Genomic DNA, 10,429 nt, shown 5'->3' on the forward strand with positions numbered 1-10,429 from the left:
TAATTGAAGATATTTTCAAAAAAATCAACTAAGATTATTTTTTGACAGGAGCATGCTTTCGTGTGTGCTCACAAGTCTCTTCAATTATGGAAAGCTTCCACAACATCAATGTTCACTCTACAAACTTAAAAAATGAACTTTTTTATTGGGGGTTGTGCATTCAATTGGTCTTGAAACTAATTATTTTTAATAAAATTCAATTAATAAATCTGACAAATTGGATTGTTTCAACTATTGGCCAACCTTGAAAAACGTAATTTGACCTAAAAAGAAAAATGTAATAGGCCTATAATAATTTTATTTCATGATGTAACTTAGCCTTGCCTTTATTTTAGTTTTGAATCCAAACTACTTGTAGGCTAAAGCATTTCAATAAAAAAAATTACTAGGCTATAAAAACATTTCAAAGATTTTGTGATGGAGCATTTTTAATGGAATGAACTACATTATTGAAATAGAATTTATAGAACTTACTCGAGATTGATAGAATTTCTTTTAAATAATTAAGAAAAGTATGTGATAGGAAAAGAAAGAGTAATAAGAATTGTCCGTATAGAATCGATAAGAAAAATATAGAATGATCAAAATGATTATTTAAGTATTTTAAAAGATATCTAAATTTTAAACTATTTGAGAAAGCTGGGCTCAAAATAGTTAATTAAAAAGCTAACAAGTACGGTATTGAAATGAAAAATCATTATATATTATTATGAGGCAGTTTAAAAAACTGAATATATCTAGACTTGGATGAAAAACAAATAACAACCGGCTAAAATGAATGCTTCAAAAGAATTAAAGTTAAGTTTAAGAGTTGAATATTTACACTTGAAAGAAAAAGTGACTTCAACTAACCTTCAAACCATGAATTAGCGTAGGAAAAAGTTTACTCTGTAGTATAATCTCATTACTGAAAACTAAATTAACAATTGATGTAATTAAAAACTTTACAAATTGAATTAAAAATGAGAATTAATGCACTAGCAAATAATTTTACGAAAAGTGAATGATCAACTAACTTTGACATCCTCACTCAAGTAGGTACTGGGCACATCTGATATTGTCGTCTGCTTTCTCCAGGTGATCGGGCCAGTCACTGCCTGGTACGTGCTCAGCTGTCTAATCAGTGATGTAAAAATATAAATATTTTTAAAGATTACCAAGCAATAAACAATTTTATCTGTTGAATAAATTTTTCAAATTACCTGGAAAATTATCAAATAATTATATTATCAACTTATTTTCTTTCATATGAAATATTTAATTTAATTCTTCTGAGAGCGCTATGTTTAAAAGCAATGTTTTGAAAATTGGAAATTGCTCAAACAGAGAGTAGCCGTTATTGATTTCTGCGAAGAGTGTATAATATAACTTATAGTCCAAGCGATGATTGTTAAATTAAACATCAACCTGTAAAGAATTTAATGCTCTATAAGCTTATAATCAGAATGTTTTTCAACGTTTCTAATTATAAGAACAAGAAAAGCAAAAAATTAGAGGCGAACGGTTTTTTACCAATTATGTCACACCTTCAAGATCAGATATAAAAAAAAGTTGTGAGATCAATATTACAGGGAATAATGCATGCTTAAATTTCGTTCACAACAAAGGTAAAATTCACTCCAAAACTGAATAATTGAAGCTTTTTCCAGTTTACCTTGTCTGGACCCAACGTTGTAATTTGCAAAATTATAATATAATAACATCGGAAATTAATATGTAATTTAAATCATATGTCACATCTAAATCATATGTAATATTAGCTGTTTATTCCTGTTCGAAATACTCAATCTTATTTTATCTATAGAAGGCAATGGTGAGGCTATACATTTTCTTCCCCGCCAACTAGCAAAGGCTAGAGGCTATCCCCCGCCAACTAGCAAAGGCTAGAGGCTATCCCCCGCCAACTAGCAAAGGCTAGAGGCTATACATTTTCTTCCCCGCCAACTAGCAAAGGCTAGAGGCTATCCCCCGCCAACTAGCAAAGGCTAGAGGCTATACATTTTCTTCCCCGCCAACAAGCAAAGGCTAGAGGCTATCCCCCGCCAACTAGCAAAGGCTAGAGGCTATCTCTCCGCCAACTTGCAAAGGCTATAGGCTATCCACGGCCAACTAGCAAAGGCTAGAGGCTATACTTTAATGATATAACTTCAGAATTATTAATGGTATATAGTCACTTATAAAATAAATTCCATGCAAGTTAAGACTTAAATTAGGTTAGAAATCAGTTTAAACCCAAGGTTTTACAGGATTGCATTGATCTTCAGTTCCGCGCCAACTAGCAAAGGCTAGAGGCTATCCCCCGCCAACTAGCAAAGGCTAGAGGCTATACATTTCTTCCGCCAACTAGCAAGGCTAGAGGCTATCCCCCGCCAACTAGCAAAGGCTAGAGGCTATCCCCCGCCAACTAGCAAAGGCTAGAGGCTACCCCGCCAACTAGCAAAGGCTAGAGGCTATACATTTTCTTCCCCGCCAACTAGCAAAGGCTAGAGGCTATCCCCCGCCAACTAGCAAAGGCTAGAGGCTATACATTTTCTTCCCCGCCAACTAGCAAAGGCTAGAGGCTATCCCCCGCCAACTAGCAAAGGCTAGAGGCTATCCCCCGCCAACCAGCAAAGGCTAGAGGCTATAATTTTTCTTCCCCGCCAACTAGCAAAGGCTAGAGGCTTTACTTTACTAATATCACTCCAATCTTAAAACTAAACTTAGATTTCTAATTTCTTAATTCTAATGACTTATCACTAAACTAAACTAATGCACTACCTGACCACCAGGAGTGGATGATCCCCCCGCCAACTAGCAAAGGCTAGAGTCTGTCCCCCGCCAACTAGCAAAGGCTAGAGGCTATCCCCCGCCAACTAGCAAAGGCTAGAGGCTATACTTTCTCGTCCGCCGCAACTAGCAAAGGCTAGAGTCTATCCCCCGCCAGCTAGCAAAGGCTAGAGGCTTTCCCCCGCCAACTAGCACAGGCTAGAGCTATACTTCACTTTTACTTAAGCCTTAATCTAATCTTAATCCAGCATTAATCTAATATTTACATCGCCAGTGTCATAGAACAAGTCAGACCAGGCCACAGTGTAACAGTACCCCACCTGCCCATCAAATTAGTGCTGTACTGAGCCCGCAACCATCATGAAAAAGCTGTGAGACCACCACAAAGGGCACTGATCAGAAATGAAATACTCGACTGACAACTGCAAATATCCTACGGGGATCCTAACAACTCAACCCCTATTTATAGTGATTGTCTTACACCACAGCCATCCACAAACCACAATCAAACAGTAGCACATGTTCGTCCAGTTGTTGGCACGCGGAAATGCGATCTGCAGGTCAGTTGACTCTAACTTGAAAGCATCCATTGGACTCAGAACCAACCAGATAGAACTTGGCACTGCCGAGAGGGTTGGGATGAACTATGTTATAATACTAACCGCCACAACATCCCATCCCTAAATGTCTGTGTTATGGGAAAGTGTTAAGAAGTTCTAGCCTGTCTTAAAATAATATAAATACCAGATACCTCATACCAAATTCACCGGTCCATATCTTCATTACGGTAGTGGCGCTGCTCTCCATTGATAACTGATGTATGTCTTTCCATAAACGTTTCTTTACGTTCATATAGTCCTGTTGGAATAAACAAAACCTAGGTTAATAATCATGAGTTACAAATAGTATCAACTGTAATAAATATATTAAAGTTAAGCCTACCTTATGTTTTAGGAATTAATTGAAGATATTTTCAAAAAAAATCAACTAAGATTATTTTTTGACAGGAGCATGCTTTCGTGTGTGCTCACAAGTCTCTTCATTATGGAAAGCTTCCACAACATCAATGTTCACTCTACAAACTTAAAAAATGAACTTTTTTATTGGGGGTTGTGCATTCAATTGGTCTTGAAACTAATTATTTTTAATAAAATTCAATTAATGAATCTGACAAATTGGATTGTTTCAACTACGGTATTGGCCAACCTTGAAAAACGTAATTTGACCTAAAAAGAAAAATGTAATAGGCCTATAATAATTTTATTTCATGATGTAACTTAGCCTTGCCTTTATTTTAGTTTTGAATCCAAACTACTTGTAGGCTAAAGCATTTCAATAAAAAAAATTACTAGGCTATAAAAACATTTCAAAGATTTTGTGATGGAGCATTTTAATGGAATGAACTACATTATTGAAATAGAATTTATAGAACTTACTCGAGATTGATAGAATTTCTTTTAAATAATTAAGAAAAGTATGTGATAGGAAAAGAAAGAGTAATAAGAATTGTCCGTATAGAATCGATAAGAAAAATATAGAATGATCAAAATGATTATTCAAGTATTTTAAAAGATATCTAAATTTTAAACTATTGAGAAAGCTGGGCTCAAAATAGTTAATTAAAAAGCTAACAAGTACGGTATTGAAATGAAAAATCATTATATATTATTATGAGGCAGTTTAAAAACTGAATATATCTAGACTTGGATGAAAAACAAATAACAACCGGCTAAAATGAATGCTTCAAAAGAATTAAAGTTAAGTTTAAGAGTTGAATATTTACACTTGAAAGAAAAAGTGACTTCAACTAACCTTCAAACCATGAATTAGCGTAGGAAAAAGTTTACTCTGTAGTATAATCTCATTACTGAAAACTAAATTAACAATTGATGTAATTAAAAACTTTACAAATTGAATTAAAAATGAGAATTAATGCACTAGCAAATAATTTTACGAAAAGTGAATGATCAACTAACTTTGACATCCTCACTTTAGTAGGTACTGGGCACATCTGATATTGTCGTCTGCTTTCTCCAGGTGATCTGTCACTGCCTGGTACGTGCTCAGCTGTCTAATCAGTGATGTAAAAATATAAAAATTTTTAAAGATTACCAAGCAATAAACAATTTTATCTGTTGAATAAATTTCATCAAATTACCTGGAAAATTATCAAATAATTATATTATCAACTTATTTTCTTTCATATGAAATATTTAATTTAATTCTTCTGAGAGCGCTATGTTTAAAAGCAATGTTTTGAAAATTGGAAATTGCTCAAACAGAGAGTAGCCGTTATTGATTTCTGCGAAGAGTGTATAATATAACTTATAGTCCAAGCGATGATTGTTAAATTAACATCAACCTGAAAGAATTTAATGCTCTATAAGCTTATAATCAGAATGTTTTTTCAACGTTTTCTAATTATAAGAACAAGAAAAGCAAAAAATTAGAGGCGAACGGTTTTTTACCAATTATGTCACACCTTCAAGAAAATCGTGAAAAACATGGTTTTTATGTATCTGTCATTTTTCTCAAGAATATTACGGAGCTCCTGCAATTTTCTCAGAAATGAGACTCACGTCAGTTGATAGGGCTTATAAATAGCTATCCATGATAAAAATTTGTATAATAGTACTGTAAGGCTAGCTACACACACATAGATTTTTGTCCATACGATATTTTGCCATCCTTGTAAATTCTATTAGATTAAACAGATGATTTCAAACAGATGATGTTTGTCAAGTTCCGTTTAATCTGATAGAATTCATAAGGACGGCAAAATATCGTACGAACAAAAATCGATGTGTGTGTGCAGGGCTTAAGTGATATTATGATATTGTTCTATACCAATATTTTTTGCAATGTTAAATACGGTATACAGATTCAACATCGATATAGTTTAGTTAATATTTTTGAATAGTATGGACCTTTCAGAAGAAATTTATTCATTTTACATTTATTTCAATAGGTCTACTTGGAAGTTTAATTACATTTTTATTGAACGAGGGTTAGTGAGTTCTCACTTGACTTACTAAAGGTCAAAATCTTCCGTATGTGTGTATGTTCTACAATTAACTTTCGCAAGAATTGATCAATCAGCTTCAAATTTTGAACGCATATTCTTCGAACCTTTCCACAGGTCAAGTTCATTGGACAACAAAATTGACTCACTCCTTCGTCCTTTTTCAGGATATAAGAATAATATTGAAAGTGCATAAGAAAAAAATCTGGTGTGGTACACTCACACAACTCTCCTTGCTCATTGAACTATAAGCCTCATTATCAAACGAGAATAATTTAGGGGAATAACATAATGACGATTGACGGCAACATATTTGCAACTACGATCAGACTACTGTATATGTGTATATACAATTGTTTTCAGAGTACTTTTTCCTTTATGTAAATTGTGAAATTCGATGATTTTTTTTAAATTCGTCAAAATAGCTGTTCTACAGATGAAATATCTTGACTATGACTGTGTTCTTTTTATAAACTGCTCTACCTACCGTACCCACGGTATATGAAAAGAAGAAAAAGAAAAAACCGTGTACCTACCTATCTCATGCACGAGAAGGAGGTTACAAAGTCCATTTCTCAAGGATTGGGTGGACCCCCCATTAGTACCCCAGGAAAAAGACTCATGCCAGTTGATAGAGCTAATAAATAACTATACAGGGTATGGATTTGAAAAAAAACGTTAGAGCCGTTTTTGAGAAAATCGTGAAAAACATGGTTTTTTAGTAACTGTTTATTTTTCTCAAGAATATTACGGAGCTCCTGCAATTTTCTCAGAGATGAGACTCACGTCAGTTGATAGGGCTTATAAATAGCTATCCATGATAAAAATTTGAAGAAAATCGTTAAAGCCGTTTTCGAGAAAACCGTGAAAAACATGGCTTTTTAGTCATTATCCGCCATTTTTCTCAAGAATATTACGGAGCTCCTGGAATTTTCCCAGAAATGAGACTCATGCCAGTTGATAGGGCTTATGAATAGCTATCCATGGTATAAAATTTGAAGAAAATCGTTGGAGCCGTTTTCGAGAAAAACGTGAAAAACATGGTTTTTTAGTCATTTTCCGCCATTTTTCTCAAGAATATTACGGAGCTCCTGAAATTTTCCCTGAAATGAGACTTATGCAATTTGATAGGGCTTATGAATAGCTATCCATGATATAAATTTGAAGAAAATCGTTAGAGCCATTTTCGAGAAAAACATGGTTTTTTAGTAATTATCAGCCATTTTTTCCGCCATCTTGAATTGAATTTTATTGAATTTCTTATTGTCGGGTCCTCATGGTATAAGGACCTTAAGTTTAAAATTTCAAGTCGATCGGTTAATTAGGAATGGAGTTATCGTGTTCACAGACATACACACACACACACACAACACACACACACACACATACACACACACGGACCAATACCCAAAAATCATGTTTTTGGACTCAGGGGACCTTGAAACGTATAGAAAACTTGAAATTGGGGTACCTTAATTTTTTTTGGAAAGCAATACTTTCCTTACCTATGGTAGTAGGGCAAGGAAAGTAAAAAACAAAGTCTTTTAAACACGCTTGCCTTTTTTGTTTTTATTTTAACCTGATATCGTGATTATCTGTTTCAGAATTTTCCAAGTCAAAACCATATGGTCAATCCATTCCTGTTAATTCACAGAAACATTTTTTCTCAATGAATAGTTTGCTAGAAAATATGAAAGATATAAAAATAACATCTTACAATTTAACACCAACTGTTATATTTAAATACTAGCCGTCAGGCTCGCTTCGCTCGCCATATCCGTCTAGCCAGGGGGCTCCGCCCCTGGACCCCTCGACTGGATCGTCCATGAATGAGATCAGCAGGCTCGCTTCGCTCGCCTGCATTTTTTATTTGAGCATTTTTATCATATGTTAGAACAATCCAGTCGGGGGTCCAGACTAAACGTCTGACTAAACTGATATGGCGAGCGAAGCGAGCCTGACGGCTAGTAATATAATATTCCCAGGATTGAAGTAGCAGTGCCCAATCAATCTTTCCGCGATAAATGCATTTAAATCTTCAACTTGGTGCCAACCTAACAAACAAAGTCAACTCAACTTAATGCCAACCTGACAAAATTATTAATTTTGTTGCCAGTTAACAACTGTTTCGAAGAGGTACTCTATCTAGATTATAGTTCTATAGTAACATATGATATGGAAAATTTCAATTATAATTAAGAGATTGGGAGAAGAAGAATATACATGCTAAAAGACGAACTTTAAACCCTTAAAAACAACCCTTAGAGTTAAAATATTGCCAAAAGATTTCTTAGTGCGCCTCTAAAGGGCCAACTGAACATACCTACCAAATTTGAACGTTTTTGGTCCGGTAGATTTTTAGTTATGCGAGTGAGTGAGTGCCATTTCGCTTTTATATATATAGATACCAGCATGAACTGTGAAAATCCAAACACAGCTGTGTTTGAGAAGAAAATACTTAATTAGAACCGTACGAATTAAAACCTGACATGTATGAAAGCCTCATTCGTTTTCGGTAACGAGCCGAATGAAACCGAAAGCGTGTGAAGCTAGCCTTATTCTATAGTCTGTTTTTTACTCTAATATTGGCGTATGAAGGAGGCTCCTTTTTCCTCTTATATTATCCTTGAAATGCAAAATTTCCAAAAACCTTGTACATACGTCGACGCGCAATTGAAAAAGGAACATACCTGTCAAATTTCATGAAAATCTATTACCGCGTTTCGCAGTAAATGCGCAACATAAAAACATTCAAACATCAAGTGAAATGCCAAACCGTCGACTTGAATTTTAGACCTCACTTCGCTCGGTCAATAACACTAATTTTCAAGCCCAGTTTTTGCTTAGCGATTGCAGTATCTGTGTGATATTTATCCAAGTAATGGAGTTCTACGAGCGTGTACTAACAAACTGTTTCTACAAGACTATTTTTTGGCTTTATATTTGACTGAACTCCAGATATGGCGTTTTACCAGAATTAGGGCAAAGCAACATGAAGCGTTTTTTCAGGCATTTTCAGACGAGTCGGCAGGGCAGAAAGCTCTGCTAATCGGGTTGGCGAACGGGAATCAGCTGATAATCAGCCAATGGTAGAGCATCCTCTCCTGCCGACTCGCCTGGAAAAACCGCTTCGTTTGGCTTCGCCCTTGTTAGGTTTAGTCTAAATACTCTATAGTGAGGTCCACGTTATAATGAGTGTTTGATTAGCAATGGTATTGCTATCCTTGTCTATCATTCAACAAAGCGGATACCACTATCTCTTTTGTTGACTAAGGAGGTTTTGCTCACTATAGTGAGGTCCACGTTATAATGGCAGTGTTTGATTAGCAATGGTATTGCTATCCTTGTCTATCATTCAACAAAGCGGATAGCGCTATCTCTTTCTCGCTTGCTCTGTTGCCAGATCGTCTTTCAACAATGTAGAATAAATAATTAACAAAATATTTCTTTTCAATGGGAAAATTCATTATTGAAAAATATGATTTCTTGTCTAATAAAATATAAATGATATAGATTTGGATGATATTCAGGCTATGGATAGAGGTTACATTGGCGAAATTCACTCCTGTTCTTGAGTTATAAGCATTTGAAGATAAGTGATTTCTCTGATCTGTGAATGGAGGAAAGATTTTATGTTTCAGTGAATAACTCACCCTGTATTGTAGCGAAACGTCTCATATTATAGCACAACACTTGTTAGGTCAACCTCTATCCATAGTTCGAATATCAATCAAATCTGGGAGATTTGCATTTTTCATGAAATCCATGAGTAAAACATCATGGATTTTTGCAAAAAATGGTTGAGAATTAAAATCGCTCAAACTCTCAGGTATTGAGACTCTATTCAGGAATAGTACTTGACGAGAGGAACAATAAGATAACATCACATTGGCGAAATTCACTCTTATTCTTGATTTATAAGCTTTGAAGATGAGTGATTTCTCTGATCTGAGAGTGGAGTAAAAATTTCTTATTTCCTACAGTTACGTTGAAAAGTGGCCATTGCTGCACTGATTACAGAACGCAAAGAATCACTTTTCCGCTCTAGTGCGGGAAAAATTTTTCTGAACTCCAGATTTGCAACATGGCAACGCAAAATACTTAGTAGGTTATATGGAGCAACAGTGCAGCAAAATCAAAATGAAGTTGGTAACAGTGACTGCTGTGGCTGCTATAGTGAGCAGAGGTGCAACCAAGCACAACGCGCTAATTATTATTCATTATATATTATAACCAAGGACAGCGAGGACTTTAGGATTTTAGGATTAAGGTTTTTATCAATAATAAAATTACACAGAAAAACATTTGATGGATTTCAGGGAATGTTACACATAATTACCAACTTTTCATAATCAATGGTAACTGTAGGAAAAACGTAATGTGAAATACATGCGCAAAGTTCCTCTGCTGCACTCAAGAAACCATTCCGCCCTCGCCTACGGCTCGTGCGTAAACGTTTCTTTCGGTGCAGCAAACTGTCACTTTGCGCACTAGTTGCACAAATAACTAGTTTCAGTGAATAACTCACCCTGTATTGTAGCGAAACGTCTCATTTTGTAGCACAACACTTGTTAGGTCAACCTCTATCCATAGTCCGAATATCAACCAAATCTGGGAGATTGCATTTTTCATGAAATC

The sequence above is a fragment of the Nilaparvata lugens genome, chromosome 10 (genome assembly GCF_014356525.2).
Source record: "Nilaparvata lugens isolate BPH chromosome 10, ASM1435652v1, whole genome shotgun sequence".
NCBI lineage: Eukaryota > Metazoa > Arthropoda > Insecta > Hemiptera > Delphacidae > Nilaparvata > Nilaparvata lugens.